The 19,985-nt window shown below is 41.3% G+C and overlaps 1 protein-coding gene and 1 long non-coding RNA gene across 5 annotated transcripts in view; one reads left to right on the top strand and one right to left on the bottom strand.

The window, feature by feature from the left end:
• Positions 1-19,985, top strand: part of MCC (MCC regulator of WNT signaling pathway) — a 429,487-nt gene that overhangs the window by 136,034 nt on the left and 273,468 nt on the right. The window lies entirely within an intron of this gene.
• On the bottom strand, positions 5,721-19,957 carry LOC122488010. 4 transcript variants are annotated; one of them, XR_006298549.1, is made up of 3 exons: positions 19,847-19,957; positions 17,541-17,793; positions 5,721-5,816 (listed from the first exon to the last, which is right to left on the bottom strand). It is a non-coding gene; the product is annotated as an uncharacterized LOC122488010 (long non-coding RNA). The 4 variants fall into 4 exon arrangements; XR_006298576.1 differs by lacking the exon at positions 5,721-5,816 and adding an exon at positions 9,175-9,279; XR_006298538.1 differs by lacking the exon at positions 5,721-5,816 and adding an exon at positions 15,409-15,639.

The following is a 19,985-nucleotide window of genomic DNA, read 5'->3' as shown; positions in this document are numbered from 1 at the left end:
AAAATACAGTATATAATACATATAACATGCAAATATGTGTTTTCTGTAGGGCTCCCCATCAACATTAGGCTATTAGTAGTTAAGTTTTTGGAGAGTCAAAAGTTATCTACAGATTTTTAACTGTGTGAGGGTCAGTGCCCCTAACCCCAGGGTTGTTCAAGGGTCAGCTGTAGTTTTTTCAATCCCATCCATGAAAAGAAGTTTTAATGCAGAAATAATTCAAAAAATTACGACCATCATGTGAGAATCAGTAGGTAGAAGTGATTTAAAGGCAAACTACAATGGTTACTTGTTTACTTATGGGTTTTCTCCACTAGATGGTAAAGTTGGGTTTTATGTTCTCTATATCCTTGCACTCACATATGGTGGCTAAATCAGTAGCATCCACATCACCTATTTTGTTAGAAATGCAAATCTTGGGCTTCACTCCAAACCCTAGTGAATCAAAACCTACATTTTAACAAGTTCTCAGGTGATTCATATGCACATTAAAGTTTGAGAAGCACTGCTCTTTAATACATAACCTGGGGCTTCACATTTAAGAAAGCCTTTTTACTTAACAAAAATGGAGCATATGCTTTTCTGGAATCAAGTCCAGGAATAAAAGTCCCCATCTTCTAATAATTGAGATGCTTCTAATTAAGAAGATATTTTTATGTGTTCTAGGCGTCAACTACAAAACATCACTGTCCTTGGGTTTCCTAATGTGGCCTCAGCACCTGCCTGGTGCAGTTCCTCCCTACATCCAGAAGGCTGAGCTCTGACTTAGGTTTTTACCTCACATTAGTAAACCGGTTTCGGTTCCCAAAACCAAAGTTTGATAATTGAGGTCAAAGTTATTAAAATTATGTGACCCTGAGAATAATTCTTTTCCATATTGTTTTTTTTTTTGGAAAAAATTTCATGTTTGCTTTATTTTAGAAAGAAACATTGGTTTTTAGAACTCGGCTATGAAAAGACATATTCTAGTTTAGTGTCTAGACTTCAGATTAAAAATAGACATTCTGTATTTTCAGATTTCAGTAGAAATGAGAATTGCTTATCATTCTTATTTTCTTTCCTTTATATTTTGCAGTTTCAGTTGCTCTGAGGGTTTTTCATGAAAACAGAGCAAAATGACCACTGAGCCACAAGTGTACGATCAAATATTGTTTCATGTCTGTGTGTGTGTGTGTGTGTGTGTGTGTGTGTGTGTGTGTTTTATTACGTGAGCTTTATGCCCAATGTGGGGCCTAAACTCACAACCCTGAGATCAAAAGTTGCATGCTTCTGCTGACTGAGCTAGCCAGGCGCCCCTGTGCTTTTTCTCTTAAATAAAAATTTAGCTTTAGAAAATGAGAGCAGTTGAATTTCCTAAAGCTGTTTATATAATTGTGTCAACTATGAAAGTACAGGATATTACATCAAAAATATTTGAGAAAGTGTCATTAGTGCTATATTCACACCCCACAGAGAAGCAAAAGGACTGACGTTCACGTCAAGCTTCCTGTCACGTTTTCAAAATCTGGCCAAATTATATTTAAGAGCGAGATCTCATCCATATACTGATTTGACCACTGAGGTTTCATTCAGCAATAACCGCATGCCAGTGACTGGGTCCAGCCTTGGACTGCAAAGAGAAGGGTGTAATCTGTGAGGGAACTACCTTTTTTGAAGCAATAGTTTGGTCAGGGAACTCTGTTAATAATCAAACTAGTTACTGACTAGTGGAAAGTTTAAGATGTAAGCAGTATGCTTTCCTAATGCTAAAATAAACATGTATTTCTCCAGAAATATAAATATTTGGACCGAGTAGAGGCTTATAGGTTATCAGGCTTCTTTGCCAGTAAGTACTCTGTTCCTCCCAGACATTTACTTTTTTTCTTTTTCTTTTTTTTTTTTGCAGTGACTCTGGTGCATTTTCTTAAATAGTCTTGTCTCGTGTACAATTTTATCACCATTGGAAAATCTGTTTCCTGACATGATTCTGAATTTGCATTTCTTTCATTTTCAATGTATTTCTCACTTAGGATCTATTGCCATATCTGCTATTGACATTCAGTTTTTTAAAGACAGCTTATGTGTGTATGTGCATGTGTGTGTATGTGTATATATATTATTATATATTAAGTTTGGTCCACTTATGAATGTGGGTTTTTCTGGGAAGACAAGTACATGCATATAAAAATACAGAAAGCCAAGATATTGTGGGGGGGTTTTTTGTATGTTTGTTTGTTTTTGAGAGAGAGGAGAGAGAGAGAGAGAGAGACAGAGACAGAGAGAGACAGAGAGAGTGCACAAGCATGGGAGGGACAGAGAGACAGCAGGACAGAGGATCTGAAGTGGGCTCCACACTGACAGCAGAGAGCCTGATGCCAGGCTCGAACTCATGAACAATGAGATCTTACCCAAAGATAAGAGCCAAAGTCACATGCTTAACTGACTGAGGCACCCAGGCACCCCTGTGTTTTTGCAGAAGTTTATATGCCTTGTTAAACATGCTAGTGAGTCAAATTACAGAAGATTAGGAAACAAAATACTTAAGAAACAAGGATGTAGATATCTTCTGTTGGACATATGGAAGTGATGATGGTGATAATCTTGGTACTTTAATAGCCATGCTGCCATTCTGTACTGTTTAGAAAAGAAATGGGAAGGTCAGGACAAAATGATGCTGAGAAATGACTTTTGGGCCCCAAGTGGCCACTCTTTGAGTCAGGTTTGCCCTGGAATAGGCAAGGTATGAGGAACTTCTAGCCTGACTTCTCCAAGTTTTGTAAGACGGAGGGGCCTGGTGATGCCTTTTATCATGATGTCCTGCAGTAGTTTAACCAGGAACCATGGTAAAGGATACTCAATAGTTCCTAGATCCAATGTGCTTGAAGCCTGTTGAATATCAGTATTTTGAAAGAATTCAGCCCTATGTTTAATTTTGAGTTTGGTCTCAGATTTGTTACATATAAAATTTAATTGAGGGGTGCCTGGGTGGCTCGGTCGGTTAAGTATCCGATTTCAGCTTAGGTCATGATCTCACCATTCCCGAGTTCGAGCCCTGCATCAGGCTCTGTACTGACAGCTCAGAGCCTGGAGCCTGTTTCAGATTCTGTGTCTCCTTCTCTGTCTGTCCCTCCCCTGCTCGTGCTCTGTCTCTCTCTCTTTCTCAAAAATAAATAAAGAAAAAAATTTTAATAAAAACTTTTTAAAAATTTAATCAAATTGTATATGGAAGCAGAGATTAGTTTATTTCAAGTTGAATTTTGATTTGAAAAAGATAAGATGCAATCAACTCCCTTCTATCTTCCCTTGCTCCAACGCAAAAAATGCTCATCCAATGACGCATCATTCCCCAAAGTGTGGCTAGCATGCCACAGGTAGTAGGTAGGGTAATTCCAGTTGGTACCTCCACATGTTGCACATACGGTCATCAAATAAAACTATACCACAGTAGAAAAATAGAATTTCATTTTAGTGCTCTTTCAGTCCTTCTGTTTATCTCAAGAGAAAAGCCTCATTTTGGTGCATGGAGGTCTTTAATACCTCCCTAATTTTGCAAGCCCTCCTTATTTAAAATTTTTTTTAAATGTTTATTTACTTTTGAGAGAGAGAGAGAGAGAGAGAGAGAGAGAAGTAAGGGTAGAGAGAGAGGGAGACACAGAATCTGAAGCAGGCTCCAGGCTCTGAGCTGTCAGCACAGAGCCAGACGTGGGCCTCGAACTCATGAACTGCCAGATCATGACCTGAGCCAAAGGCAGACACTTCACCAACTGAGCCACCCAGGCACCCCTATAAGCCCTCCTTATAAGAAAAAGGCAGGCCCCAGGTTCAGAGCTTTGGATGGGTAACACTGTTTAGATAGAATTTATTTTTATAGTTGCCTTCTGCAAATGATAATTATTTTCTATCAATAATAGTATTATACAATTTTAATTTTATTATTTTTAAAGTAAGCTCTACACCCAACATGGGGGTTGAACTCATGACTGGGAGATCAGGAATTGCATGCTCTACTGAATGAGCCAGCCAGGCGCCCCATAAATTTTTTATTTTATTTTTTTTTCAACATTTATTTATTTTTGGGACAGAGAGAGACAGAGCATGAACGGGGGAGGAGCAGAGAGAGAGGGAGACACAGAATCGGAAACAGGCTCCAGGCTCTGAGCCATCAGCCCAGAGCCTGACGCGGGGCTCGAACTCACGGACCGCGAGATCGTGACCTGGCTGAAGTCGGACGCTTAACCGACTGCGCCACCCAGGCGCCCCAAATTTTTTATTTTAAATAAATATTTAAAAATATAAATCTATGAATTAGAGAAAAGTATTAAATATAATATAACACAGATGGTCCATGGTATGGCAAAAGTTACAAAGGTGATACATGGAAGACAGCCTTGTAAATACTTGTGTTCACATATCTATTGGGGTACTTACTTTGTGATTTTGCAGAAATTATTTCATCTTTGAGTTTTTGTCATCTTTATCTCAAAATGGCAGTAACTTACCATTTATGTAAAGTACGTAGTCTAGTGCTTTAAAAAAATCAATGTACTAAAAACGTAGTCCCTCCCCAGCTAACTAAACTCTTCAGGACTTCATCATTTATATCTGATTTCCTTCACAGATCAATCTTGAGCCATCTCCCTACAGTGCGGTATCAATAATTGGAAATCATCTGGCCTCCACCTCTTCATAATTGATTTGCTTCCCTTTTGTCCTTGTATGATTTATAAAGCACTTAAGTCTCCTGATGCATCTGATGATATTTAAGCGATGTAACATCTGAAGTCTGTAAGACTGTAAAGATCAAAGCTGAAATTGTATTCTGATCAGGTTTTTCCTTTTGATATTCACAAAATGGCTCTGGAATTTCTGGGACATCTGGGTATTGTGAGGTCGCCAACTCCATAGTATGCCCTTCCCCGTTTGCATCTTCATGAGCCCATCGGCACTGGCATTGTTGAAGACATGTGGATTGCATGTACAATTTACATGGCCATATGCTACAATTCCATTTTTTTAATTCTATTTGTGGAATGAAGTTTTTATGGAAAACATTTTGCTACAGAGTTGTGAATGTATTTAGGAAGATCCATGTCGTACATCATGACAGCTCTTTCCCTATCATCACCACATGCACTCGCCTCCTTATTTGAAGTGCCTTCTTTAGCATCTGGCCATCTACATCCCTTTTTGGTGTGATCACTCATTAAACAACTGCCGGTACACCTGTATATATTTGAGTGATGGCACATCTGATTAAGTAGACATCCCTATTAGAGTGTCATATGCTCAAATAAATCTCCCAGTGTCCATTTTAATACAATGTAATAAACTCACTTTCCCAGCAAACTCAGAAATTGCAACCCAAGTCCCATGTGGACCCAAGAGTCTGTTAATTCCACATATGGCCAGTTCCCTGAAGGGAGATGTTAAATACAGTTGTTTTTTGTTTTTTGTTTTTTTTTTTTTAAGTGAGTTAGCTAACAGAAAATTTAATTCATATGCTAAAGTGTGTCAGGCAGCTGAGTTCCAGCATTCGGTTCATCATCATCTTGAATTGTGGGCTTAATCAAGTTCCTTCACTTAATGTGAATGTTTGTGTTCAAAACCTAGCATCCTGCTTTAAGGAAAATGCTCACCTTTTATTTCTTTTGGATAGTCCTCAGTGTTGTGAAACCTGATGAAAACAGCCAATGAAGTGAATCTAATTTGGGTGGTTGAACACGAGGAGGAATCAGGGAGGTTGCACAGAATGTCGCTTTCATTAAAATAGCTTTGTCCGAGAAGACGTTCTTATTAGACTTCTGCATCTGTTCCAGTGTTGTTTCCATTTTGCTTTGCTTAAGTTATAAAAGAATGTTATTAAAATGAAAACTTGGTTTTAGAAATACAGATATACATAGGACCAAGTCAGTGGGTTGGACTGAGTGTTGTGTTAGCTGAAGGATTTTGTATGTCTGCCCCAGGATGGGAGAGCAGTTTGGTTTCCCCTCTTAGATACAAAGCCAGCACATAAAACGGAGTTTATTTGTGCAGAGCTGGGCAGCAGGTGTAATAAGATGATGCACTGTGTTTGTGTGACCCTGCCTTTAATGTCCCTGTAGTGGCTCATTCATTCATTTTCCAGATGTAAATTAAAAGTGGAGGTTGCAGATTAGATGTGCCAGGGCTCACGTGGGCTGTGTGAAATGTAGTTTCTCTCACTCCAGAACTTACTGGATCATGACAGAAATATTAACGAGCTCTAGGAGAACATGCAACTCTTATGAGAATTCATTTCCGTCAAGAATAGGTAGTTGGCTTTGCTAGCAGATGTGGCCTTTAAATTTATTTTTCCCTTGTTCTTATTATTTGTAATAGTTATTTTAATTCAGTTAGCAATACAAAGGAGTTTAAGCAATATTCTCAAGTTATCTGTATAGTCTTTCAATTTTGAATATGATTAATGTGAAGTAGATTCTCCTACTTATTAAAAGAAACATCTCTTGAGAGTCTACTTTGTGTCCAGCAGCGTCTGGGTACTTTGTAAGGAGAAATAATCCATTCATCCCAATCTTTTGCTGTCATTAAAAAAAAAAAAAAAAAAAAGGTCAAATGAAGAGCATTTGACCTCTCTGGATGCTATTAAGATTATTTACATAACAATTCAAACTAGACTTTCTAAACTGGCTTTGTGCCACAGAACTTAGTATTAAGTTGAACTGTTTAAAAATCATGCTGTTTACCATTTATGTTCTATGAACATTGTCAGTCCCATCAGGTTCAATCTAATACCTGCAAGTTGTTGAGCCCCCACTAGATAAATGACTGTGCTCAGTATATGGAGACTATGCAAATTCTATCAATAAAAGAGACAGAGCTTTGGGAACTACTGTTGAAGAAGAGCTCACTGATGTGGCTGTTGTTAGGAATTTGGGGATTTCCTAGCAGGCATGAGGATATGTGCATGAGAGCACGGCACTAAATTTGGGATTTATAATTTAACATCTTATAATCCTCACCTTAAAAGAACCTCATCCAGTAGTAAAAAATCACCAACTTTATTTGCGGAGAACATGAATACTAAATAGAGCTTATAATGCATTTCCTTAAAAAAATCCTTTCTTGTTGCTTGAGAACAAAGCTCCCGGGCAGATTAAATCTGCAAACAGAGTATGCAAATCAGAGGCCAGAGTCCAAGGCCCTGAATGATCCAGATCCTTGGACGAGAAATGAGAAGGTCCTGCTGAACCTCAGCTGACCTGCCGAAATGAACATTGTGGCCCAGTGGAGCCCCAGCAAGGCTCTTTCTTGGTCCATATCACACTGGCTGCATGCTGTGCGGAGTTGAGCAAAACACCTCTCTCAGGTGAGACCGCAGTAATGGTGCTCGTGTGCCCCCTTTCTAGTACAAACACCTCAGGACTGGCAGGAAAATAGCATCCCCATAAAAATCTCTAAAACAGAGGGCTAAGTTCTCCAACCCTGACTCACAAGTCCAACCATATTGTAATTGGAAAAATGAGCTTTTGTATGCCTATCATTTTTTTTTTTAAATTTTTTTTTCAACGTTTATTTATTTTTGGGACAGAGAGAGACAGAGCATGAACGGGGGAGGGGCAGACAGAGAGGGAGACACAGAATTAGAAGCAGGCTCCAGGCTCTGAGCCATCAGCCCAGAGCCTGACACGGGGCTTGAACTCGCGGACCGCGAGATCGTGACCTGGCTGAAGTCGGATGCTTAACCGACTGCGCCACCCAGGTGCCCCATGTATGCCTATCATTTTTAAAGGCCAATAAAGGCAAAGTGAAACCCCATGACCTTTTGATTTTATTCTACCATTTTGCCTATAAAATGGCAGATTCTTATATGGCCTCTCCAGGAGCTTTGAGAGAGCGTACAATATCTATTTTGAATTCAGATATCTTCTCGGACTATGATTTCCACTAAAGGATGCACGAAAAACACCCCAAAACAACAGGAACCTAAGAAAATAGCTGAGTGCTGATACTGACCTGTGACTTCTGGATTAGGAGACACACTTCCACAGAGGAAGGTGCCCTGGGACATTCCTGTTATTTGCCTATTTCTCCTATGTCTCCAGCCCAGCTGCACACTCACCCACCAGGGTCAGATAGGACAAAAACTCTTACGCCGGAATAGGAGCTCTAATTTCCCCAAACCCATTTTTCTTCCAGTGTGTAATTTGGCCCTCGCAGACTTTGATGTTCCTTCTCTATGCTTTTATTTTTCATTTTTCATTATTGAGAGAGAGAAAGAGAGAGAGTGAGTGGGGGAGAGGCAGAGAGGAGGGAGAGAGAGAATCCCAATGAGGCATGATGCTGTTAGCTGAGAGCCCAACTCGGGCTCAGTCCCATAAACTGTGAGATCATGACCTGAGCTGAAATCAAGAGTCGGATGTTTAGTCGACTGAGCCACCCAGGCACCCCAACACTGGCCTTTTTTTTAATTATTATTTTTTTAATGTTTATTTATTTTTGAGAGAGAGACAAAGTGTGAGCAGGGGAGGGGCAGAGAGAGAGGGAGACACAGGATCTGAAGCAGGCTCCAAGCTCTGAGCTGTCAGCACAGGTTCTAACTCACCTGAGCCAAAGTCAGACACTTAACCGACTGAGCCACCTAGGCGCCCCTGCTGGCCTTATTAGTAACTCACTGCCTGTATTCCTTCCCTACAAAGCCTTTGCACATGCTGTTCCAGTGACCTAAATAACTCTTTCTCCCGTTTTTTACCTAGTTAACTTCTGTACATCCTTTAGATCTTAGCCCACACATCTCTTCCTTAAAGAAGTGTTCTTTGACCTTCCCCTCTCCACTATTGTAGGCTAGATGTAGCTTTCATGTACTCTCGTGTTTCTATACTCCTGCCCTTCAGAGCACACACTGCAGCTTCTAATTTTGTGTTTCCTTTTTATGGTTAAGTAATGTAGCAGTAATCTGTTGCCACATATGCTGTGTGATAAAACACCACAAAATCTCAGTAGCACTCAACAGTAAGTGTTTATGGCTCATGTATTTGGGGTCAGCTGCAGGTTGGCAGGGCAACTGTTGATCTTGGTTGGAGAGGCTGGGCTAACCCATATATCTGAGGATGAGCTGGCTGACTGCTGATTGAAGACTGGGGCATCGGCTCCCTGTGTCTCTCATCCTCTAGAATGGCCCAGGCACGCTCTCATGTTAGTGGCAGATGTTCAGGAGGACACATGAAAGGCTCTTGAGGCAGCACAGGTACACCATTACCTCTGGCTCATTCTACTGGCCAAAGTAAGTCACGCGGACAAGTCCAGAATCAGAGTGGGAGGGCACTGCAAAGTTACAGACAAGGACATGTTGACAAGGAGTTGTGAAGGTTGGGGGCATCTTGGTGTCCTCCCACAATATGATTCTAGGATCAGTGGAAGGCAATGATGGTATGTCTTTTTATTCATCATTACATCCCTAGTCCCTAACAAGATGCTTGGCACATAGTAGTTGATAAATATTTCTTGAATGAAGGAAGGCAAGGCTACATCTGAAAAGGCATCAATCTGATACTGTTGTCTCAAAAATCTGGAGGAATGATCACTTTTGAGGAGGTTCCTACCTTAAGAAAAGTAAAAGAAATTAGTTCAAAATTGTTTTCCATTTCTTGTTCTTCAAATTTCCAAATTCACCTAAATGACAGCTGTTTGCCTCTTGGGGCTAGCTTTTATTTCCCATGAGATACATTTCTCTCTCTTTATCCTTGTTGCCAGTAATGGAAGGTGTTTGAAAAATAATTTCAAATGAAAAGATTTAAACATGAGTTGTATGAAGAAAGAGGGCGAAAACTTAATATTTGGGATATGAAGGAAAAACAGGGTAGCTTTTGTTAGTTTGGATAGTGGCCTGTGCACACTTCCTCATATGCCACAGACTTTCACAAAACAGACTCTGAAGGGCCAAGAGGAGGCTGACGGTGCATTCAAATGGCTTTGTTCCTAATAACTGAGAAAATAAGCCAAATATTTTGGTTAATTCAGGAATATGAAACCTAAAAAGATCCTGGGGGTATGAGACACAAACAGAAAGGAACTTGAGCTGGAAAGCAAAGATGGATTGGCATTGTAAAGAATATGGAACCTTAAAAGGGTTTCATATTTGGAGAGTGGTAAAGGCGCTGGGGAAGATGGGTTCACATGCTGTAAGGAAATTCTGTGCGAGTATGAGGATGATTTAACCGAACCATGTAACTGCGTACCTTTAATAAAGAAAAGCATTCCTTGATTCTGTCTTCATGTAAGAAATAATACCTCTTTTCTCCGGGGGTGATTTACGAAATACTTGATACCAGGGAGTAGCCACAGTAATGGAGGAAGGTCCAAGAGTCCTTGATTGTGCCAGCTGTTAGTCTGATGGCAGCTGAACTATAGAAAGTTCTGGGAGTTTCTGGAGATAGGAATTGGGGTAGCCTGGGCAGTGACTGGTTAGGGAGTGGGCACCCTCTGATTTGGGTCGATGGTTATTTACCAACTGGACCCAAACTGCTTCTGTTCTCTAATATTGACACAGCCATTAGATAGTGGTAATGGTTGTGCAACTCTGCAAATATACTGAGAATCACTGAAATGTACACATTAAAAAGTGAATTTTATGTTGTGTGGATTATATCTCAACAAAGCATATAAAAATATCTAAAAAAAAGATTTACTTGTGCAATGATATGATCGAAAGCTGTATTTTGGAGAAAAATAGCTGGGCTAGAATATGCAGAATGATTTGGAGTTGAGTCATATTGCTAAGTTATAGTTACTAAAATATAAAGAGACAAGGCCTGGAAGATGCTGCTAACAGTACAAATGGAGACCAAGTGGAGAGAAAGGCCTAAATGACTGGCAGAGGAGATGACGGAGGAGGGGGCTGAAAATGACTCCAATGTTTCTAGACTGGAAACTCTGATTCCACTAACAGAAATTTGCAAGCTGAAAATTAAAGCTGGTTTTTGGTGGAACATGACAAGCTCAGTTTTAGACAGGCTTTATGGTGGTGATGGCAAGACTTAATGAAAGTATCTGGTAGTTACCTGAAAAAACATTAACTGGAGCACAAGCAAGGGTCAAGGCTAGAGTTGCTGATCACACAGCATTTGCTTGGAAGGGAGAGTTTGAGCTCATGTGTCAAATCATGCAGAACAACTGAGGAGGGCTGGGAGGAATGGGCAGGAGCCTGCTCCTCATGCCTTGGCTTGTCCCTGTGGGAGATCTCTTCCATAGCAGCCCATCCATTGGCACTTGTGGACTCAAAGTCTGGGAATGACTTTCCCTGCCTATGCCCGAGATCTTCCTTCTTCACCCATCAGCTTGGTATGATGCCAAGTGAATTGCCTCTTTTGTCATTAGGTCTATGAGGCATATTAGATTAATTATTTCTCTACTCCTTTTGGGCAACTCCTGTAGCATATTCTAGCTAAAAGAGAGTAATGGAATAATGCTGTTTTAGCCTCCCAAAGAGCCCTACAAATAACAGTGGCAGGCATTTGGAATTCATTTAATTTCAGCATGCTCTCCAATTTTACTACATCTATTTTCATGCATCTATTTAATATCTATTTTTTTCCTTTTCCTCTCCAGGAGATTGACCATATGCAAGTACTCCTGGGAAGATTTAGCCTCCCGCACCCCCGCCCCCCCACACTTTTTAAACTCCTTTGGATTTCCAAATCCCTAATCTCCACTGATTATATTTTCCTTTCTATGAAGAACCTTATATATTTTAAAGACATTTGGACAACAAATGAGAAAGATTTGGAAAGATACTTTGAATATTTAAGGCAAGATGACATAGATACTTATTGGGCTCCAAAATATCTTATCAGATGGCAAAGAGGTTTTTGAAGCATCACATGATGCTTGCATAAGGCGGTGAATCTTAGCTAGGATTTCCCCACTAATAATGTCAGGGGTGTCTATGCCAAACGATTCTGGGTTATTTGAATGCCTAGTCTGGGTGTGAGGCAGACCATGAATGCAGTTAAAGAGACAGACAAACACCACAGGGGTGCTTTCTTCTCTTGAGTTGCATTTGCCATTGGAAAAGGCTGGGTTTGTGTGTTCTATGTGTGAGATTTAATCTGGAAATAGTTTTCAAGTATTTCTTTTCTTAGCAGATTTTTAAACACAGACAAACCAAATTATCTACTGCATTCCATCTATTTCACAGCAGTAAGTCACTGGGTCTAAAAACAATGTGACTGATTTCATAAACAAAAAGGTGAGGACCCAGCATGACGAAACAGACTTCAAGTACCAGTTTAGGGAGAGATCCACCATGGTAACAACTCAGAGTTTCTAATCCTGGCCAAGAACGGATTCCAGGATAACTTGACTGAAGGAGCCTCATGCAGGGAGAGAAAAGCTCAGAAGTAGAAGTTACGATTTTGGTTCAAGATCTCATCTGATAGTTCAGTAATAGTGAGACTTTGGGCAATAAGCTTGTTAAAAGTTCTCTCCCTGTGCTCTCTCAACATTTTCCTTCCTAGTCACTATTCAGTCCACACAAATCTAGTTTCTATCTCTCTCCACCATTCAATGAAATTGCTTCTCTCAAGGTCACCAGTAATCTCCAAAACCAAAGGACATGTCAGTCTGTTTCACTGAAAACCCCACCTATATCCTTGTCTCCTCTCGTATTTTTTTTTCCTCTAGTATTTTGACACAAATCCAAGACATTGTGTCATTTCACACCTAAATATTTCAATATATAACTACACAAGGTAACGACTCTTTTTAAGGATAACCTTAAGACCATCAACACATCTAAAAAGTAACTTTTAAAATCATCAAATATCTGAAAAGTATTGTTTCTGAATGTCTCATAAATATCTTCATTTTTTACAGTCAGGTTGTTTGACTCAAGATCCCAGTGAGGACCACACATTATAATTGGCTGATATGTCTATAGGTTTCCCCTTCCATTAATATTTTACTTGTTCACTTGTGTTTATTCCCCTTGCAATTTATTTGAAGAACACAGATTGTTTGTCCTGTAGAGTCTGCACCCTGTGGTTAATTTAACATGTTTCCTCATGTTAAACACTGCTGAGATGTCCTCATAGGTGTATTCTTCCATCAGAAGTCATGTGTGTGGTGGTGTTATGTCGTTTTGTGATGTTAGTAGATGTGCTTTATACCTAAATCTATCAATTCTTTAGTGGCTGTAAAATAGGGATATTCCATTTCAATCAATTCTTCACTTATTCACAGGAATACTTCTAGGGGACGCCTGGGTGGCTTAGTCGACTAAGGGTCCGACTCTTGATTTCAGCTCAGGTCATAATCCCAGGGTCGTGGGATCGAGCCCCATGTTCGGCTCTGCTCTGACAGTATGGAGCCTGCTTGGGATTCTCTCTCTTGTCTCTCCGCCCTCTACCCCAATCACGTGTGCACACACATTCTTTCTCTCTCTCTCTCTCTCTCAAAATAAGTAAAATAAAACATTAAAAAAAGGAATACTTCTATAAAGCAAGAACTTTCTTTTGTCTATTTTTTAGGTTGCCCAGTGGTAAAGTTTGTATAGGAATAGATTTACCTTTTAAAAATGTAAATTGGAACATGTCTCTGCCCCACTTAGTCTTCCTGTGGCATCTTCATGTACACAGAATGAAATCTATGGCCTACACATACTCTGCATGGTCTGTTTCCTCCATCATCTTTTTCATCATGTTCCTTCACACTACTTTTTCTCAATATTTAAAATTAAATAACAGACTTGAAGTTTATTGAAATTTATTGGAAAAGTCAAGTCCTTTCTTGCCCCTGAATTTTTGCGCTTGCTGCTCCCACTGCTTGGTCTTCTCCCACTTTCTGCCTAGTTGGTTCCTTCTTGACCTTCATGCTGAAATGTCATCTCCTCATTGAGACCATCTCTGATTGCTTCGTTTAATGGGCCTGCTCTCCATCATCACAGCTCCTGTTTAATTCCTTGATAACACCCATCACAAGCTGTATTCTTTGTTTATAATCATTTTCCACCAAGCAAGGATTTTTTTTCTGCCCCATATACTGCTAAATCCCAAGGCATAGCACCATGTCTGGCACATAGTGGATGTTTTTCTTTTTTTGAATGAACACAAACTTGCTGACTCTGCATATCGTCATCTAGGTAAGTGGGATGCAGGGCGGAGCTAGGTGATTATAGGATTTCCTCCAATTTTTTAATGTTGTTCTCTGAGGGCACGGAGACCAAGACAAAGACTGTCCAGTGCAATGCTCTCCGAATTCTTTATGTTGTGGCACCTGGAGCAAATGAGGTCTGTGATGAGGCAGGCCATCAAAGCTGTCTGGAGGTTCCCAACCTGGGACTCACGCCTGGCCCAGTGCCTGAGAGAAAAGCTGGCTTGGTGATTGAGCAGGGGGGCCATAGGAGTTGGGTTATGGAGAGCATTTCTGGAGTCATGAGGGTGGGACAGTGGGGTAGGCTTAAAGATTTAGGGCAGGAAATTCTTTTGAGTGTACAGTTTGACTTTTATGACCCTCAAGGAATTAGGGGTTTGGGACTTCCTGAATCCCCACAGATCTGAAATCTCCCTTTCCCCTGAAAAGTAACTTTCTTTTTCAAGAAATCCCACCTTTTAGCATCATTAAAAAGCATTCTCTTTCTCCAATGCAAATGCTTTGGGCTTGGTTGAGAAGATTAGGATGTATTTTTCACCTTTGTGTGAATTAGCTTAACTACTGCTTTCTTCTTAAAATCTGAGGTATCAACTGTTGTGTTTGGGTTGAGTGACTCAAGGGGGCACGGGACAGTTTTGGAGTTTGGGTTCTTGTGTGGGCTGGAGGAGGACAAGCCTGACCCAGCACAGAGGACTGCTATGCAAGCAAGGGTGGTTTGGATACCCGGGGGTAGAGACAGAGGGCTCAGGTTAGCCAGCCCCCAAGTTTCAGTCAATTTCCTTAATGCTGGAGGTTCAAGATCTTTGCCTAAGGTTTCTTTGATTAATCTGATATTCATTACCAGTAGAGAGTACAGACAAGACCCAGAATATTATCCCTACTGTATAGAAACTCACCAAGGTCAGCAGCCATACATAGAGGGGTCAGACTGCCCCCAACAGCAGAAAGCCAGTGTGGCTACAGTGTGTGATCAGCACACAGTCCCATCCACTCCTGCAAACGGCAACCTCTGCTTTCCCAGAAACTTTCCTAGGGCTGTGGCTGCCTCTTATCCCAGAGACCAGATGGGAAGAGATTAGCCTTTAGGGAAGACAAGGCCCAGGAAGGAAGGGAACTCAGGGTCTTGCCCCATTAGAAAGCAGGTTTTCCTGCTCCTCCCAGCCCTGCTCTCTGATGCTGATAAACACCTCTGCCACCTCCTACCCACACCTGACTGGAGCCGACTCTCTGCTGAAGCAGAACTTGGAGAAGCTCTTCTAGAGGTATCACGTTGAGGTGGCCACAATGTGGAAGGATTTGTAGGCATTCAGTTATATACTTGGTAAACTATGGTGAGTGCTAACCTTGAGACCTTTCTCTTATTATACTGGAAATGCATTTGGGGCTTTATTCCCCTCCGGTGTGCTGAGATGACATGCTGGGCTGCTCCTTGCATTTCTCAGGTACTTAGGATGTTGACCCAGTTGACATCTTGTGTACAGCACTTATCTTTAGCTTTCTTGATGGTAGAGATTCCCAGCTTGATTTCTGACTAGACTAACAGGTTAAGAAAAATAACAAAATGTTTAAATGATAGCAAAAAACAAAACAAAACAAAAAAACACTTCATTTCATGGAATCTTAGATTGAGAAAAGCTCATTGCATGAAACCGTTCTCCACATTCGAATGACTTTCAGTGTGTCCCACCAGCCTTCCCCCGTTCTTGAACAATTTCAGAGGTCAAGGTCACGACTATTCTATTCTTGCATCGACAGGTCTTCCTTTCCTTAAAGTCAAATTTAATTACAAGTTATTAGTCTTCATTACCCCCTCCACAATCACACAGAGGGAAGTTGGATGGCTCTTCAATAAGTGCTATTAGTTAGTATGTATGTCTGAAGTCTTCTTGCTACTAGTCTGTAAAGTCTCCAGCTCTCTCAACCCTTACTGCTCTCCTGGGAAGAAGCATCAGAATCCTCTGCCTCCTCAAGCCTATCCAAAGCTAATCTCATGGTCCTTGGCTCTGTCCTTCCCTCCCTTCTCAGGAACTTTGGTCCATCCGCCTTCTCTCTCTGTATCTCCAGACTTCACATATGCCCCTCCTATCCTCTACTCAGTACTGCTTACCTACTCTAAGAAATTATGCCATCTGCCGAGTTCCTGTCAGCATCAAATTTATGGAAAGAGTAGTACACGGTTACTCATCACAGGTCCTTTTCATTTGCTCTGGTAATCTGCATTCCGTCTCCTTAGCTTTGTAGAAATTTCTCTTCGATGGACATTAATGTCTTTGAAGTGCTCCTTTATCAGTTTTCAGGCTTCTGCTCTCTCTGTAGCTTATAATATAGATGCTGCCCTCTTGCCTTGACAACATCTCCCTTAGACTCCCAGACCAGAGTTTCTGGTTATCTCCCTAGTTCTGCTAACTGGCCTTCCCTGCCGGTTCCTCTTTTTTTTTTTTTTTACCTTCCATGAAAAGACCTTCCTTAAGATAATGAATGTCCTCAGACCTCTTTTCCCTGTCTTTTCTTCCTTGGCAACCTTACTTGATTTCACGGTTTTATTTATTGTTTTAATAGGGGTAACCCCAAACCTTCATCTCCATCTCAACCCTGATTTATCCCTGTAGCTCCCCTGCAAGCTTCTGGCTGAACAGCTCCCCTTGAATATCCAGTTGTCACTTCAAACTTATGATATCTCAAACATAGTTTCCTCCCTAACCTATTCCTTCTTTGGAATCCCTGTTTTTGTTGAGGACATTGCCTGAAACCACACTCAGCCACATTGTAGATCTACAAGTCACATTTCAGATCTCCTCCTTCCACCACAGTCTCTGTCTACTTTCTTCCTTATTTATTTATTTACCTAATTAAACATTTTTTAATGTTTATTTAGTTTTGAGAGACAGGGAGACAGAACATGAGGGAGGGAGGGGCAGAGAGAGAGGGAGACAGAATCCGAAACAGGCTCCAGGCTCTGAGCTGTCAGGAAAGACACGCCTATTTGTTTTATTTTTAGAGAGAGTGAGAATAGAGCAAGGGAGACGGGTAGAGGGAGAAAGAGAGAGAGTCTTTAAAAAATTTTTATTTTAAGTTTTATTTATTTTGAGAGAGAGCACGTGTAAATGCATGTGCAAGTGTGCATGAGCAGGGGATGGGCAGAGACAGAGGGGGGGGACAGAGAGAATCCGAAGCAGGCTCCACATGATCAGCATGGAGCCTGATGTGGGGCTCAATCCCATGACTGTGGGATCATGACCTGAGCTGAAATCAAGAGTTGGATGCTCAACTGACTGAGCCACCCAGGTGCCCCTGTCTACTCTTTTCCTATAGAATCTCTTCCATCTGTCCCCTCCCATCCATTTCCATTGCTCCAACTTAATTCAGGCCTTTGTAGCCTCTTGCTGGACCTACTGGGATAGTCTCATTGGCATGTCCAGGTCCCACTTTCAACTTACATTCTCTGTTGCCAGATTGTCATGGAGTTGCATCTTCTGTGGTGGTTAAGTATTCAAGTCACTATTTAAGAAGAAAATTCCATATATTCAACTTTCCTCTTGAAAATGCCTTATATTGTCCATAAAGTAGAATCTGCAGTCATACTGCTTCTTAATAAGTTCAACACTGCCAATTTTTCCTTCAGTCTTGGAACAGACCATTTTCTTTTGGTTGAACACCAGATGAAGTCATCTGCTTGGTTTTAGGGGCCATCTAGTATGAAAAATGTTTCTTTAAACACCAGAAGCACACTCAACACTAGTCTATTTGAATTCATGTGAGTTGCTCACGAGTGTGGTACAAATCCACTGGAATGTCTCAAAGCAAAGCTCTGATCCTATTATTTCTGTGCTCAGAAACCCTTAGTGGATCTCCATTGCCTATCATAGTCCCATTCCTTTAGCCTGTCACTCAAAACTGTTCATGATCTGGCTGTAACTCACTTACCTAATCCAGGTTCCACTCCAAAATAGAACACCTGCCATTCCTGTCACACGCCTGGCACATTCCATCCTGCATCCATATTTTCTTTCACATGGTCCCTCTGTCTGGGGTACCTTCACCTTACTCCCCATCTTTGCTGGACTTCGCCCTCCAGAGATCAACTCACATGCTGCCTAAGATTCTTTCACAGTTCTCCAACTCAGTCCAGCCAAAATCCTATTTCCTCCCCTGAACTGCACTAGATCTTCATTTGTGTTGCTTTCATGGTAAGTTTCATTTTCTATCCAGAACTGTTATTTATGTTCTTTATGTTTTATGACACTATAAACACCTTATGGGCAGGGCTAGTGTTTGAGTCTCCTTTATATTTTTATAGTCTTTCACCACCATCTCCATCTTCAAACACACATTCAGTTCTCAATAGGGTTTTTTTTTTTAAATGATTTTTAAAGATTTTATTTTTAAGTAATGTCTACACCCAACACAGGGCTTGAACTTACAACCCGGAGATCAAGAGTTACATGCTCCACTGAGTCAGCCAGGCACCCCAGTTCTCAATAGGTTTTAATGAGTAAATAAGAAAAATAAATGTGGCTTCCTAGCCTCTCCCCATGCAGAAGAGCTTCTCCCAATGTGCTCTAGTCTGGCAGTGCCCCGAAACTTGGGACCCAATGCTCCCCCAAAGCAGCAAACTTTTTTTTATCCCAATAGTGCCTCTATCAGGCAATGAATGAACTCACCAGGAAGGCAGCTGGGTAAGAAGATAAATGCAAATGGTCAAGCTCTTTGCTCCTTCTTAAAGAGCAAAATAAACATCCTATTTGAGTTGAAAAAAAAAAAAAGACCTTGGAAATTAACAATACAATGGCTTTTTCATAGAAGGCTCTAGGAAATGCCAAGTCTGTCACTGGAGATGGAGACATTTTGTTCCCATTGTGTAGAAAGAGACTGATGCGGCCTCTTAAGCAATCCTGCAGACCTACTGTTGGAAGGATCAGAACATTTTTTCAGTGTATTTCAAGTTCAGAGGGACTTTAACCTTTAAGGGGAGAAAAATCCCTTCCCTGTCACCTCCCTACACAGGGATGCTTTTACTTCAGGGAAACTCAAAACTGAGGGGAGTTCTGATTCCACCAGTCTACTGGATATAACAGTCCATTGAATCTTTTCTGATTCATACTCCAAACCCCAGAAATACGGACCTAGCTCTGCTCAGATGAGCAGTGAGATTTTTAAGGAGGGTATGGGGGTTGAAGAGGATGGAGAATGTAACATTTAAAAGGACAGTCTAGCGTTGGGGAGGATGGAAAATTTAAGCCTATTTTATACCTCAAGGAATGGGGCATCTTCATCTTTATTATCGACATGCAGAAAATGTAATCTGCCCCAGCGACAGAGAGGGAGTGTCACAGTGAATTTACACCCTCGGTGTTGACTTTAGACAGATCAGGGGAAAATGACCGTCCTACACTCTTGTAAAATCTTAATGTGCCATGAGAAGTGCACAGCGCTGCCTGATGTACAAGTGGTCAGATTTGTCTTGACCTTATTAGATCATGGAAAGGGGCTTCTAGGAGGAATTTTGAAAAAAAAAATTCTGCACAAATACTCAGGTGGCCTTTTCTGTTTCTTCTCTTCCTCCTGGACTTGGGTCCTGTAATTACTATCGCAGAGAGCTGGAAGGATGCCTGCTCTCCCGGCAAGGTCCCCTCTACTCGGCCTCCTCCCCGCACCCCCCCCCCCCGCCTCTTTTCTCTTTCTGGCCCCGCCTTCTCCGCGCACGGAGCAGCTAGACAGCTGTGTTCAATCAGAAACCACTTACAACTCCAGACGATTCAAAAGGGAAACTTCAGCGTGAAGCGCAGCCCCGCTCCGGCTTTCTGTAGCTTTCTTTCCCTCCCTGGAGCCCGAGGCGCGGGTCTCGCTCTCCCCGCCGCCCTGGTTTCTTCGGGAGCTCGCTG

Source organism: Prionailurus bengalensis, chromosome A1 (genome assembly GCF_016509475.1).
Source record: "Prionailurus bengalensis isolate Pbe53 chromosome A1, Fcat_Pben_1.1_paternal_pri, whole genome shotgun sequence".
In the NCBI taxonomy this organism is placed as follows: Eukaryota; Metazoa; Chordata; class Mammalia; order Carnivora; family Felidae; genus Prionailurus; species Prionailurus bengalensis.
Note: the sequence above shows the minus strand (reverse complement) of the source record. Positions and strands in the feature narration are given on the sequence as shown.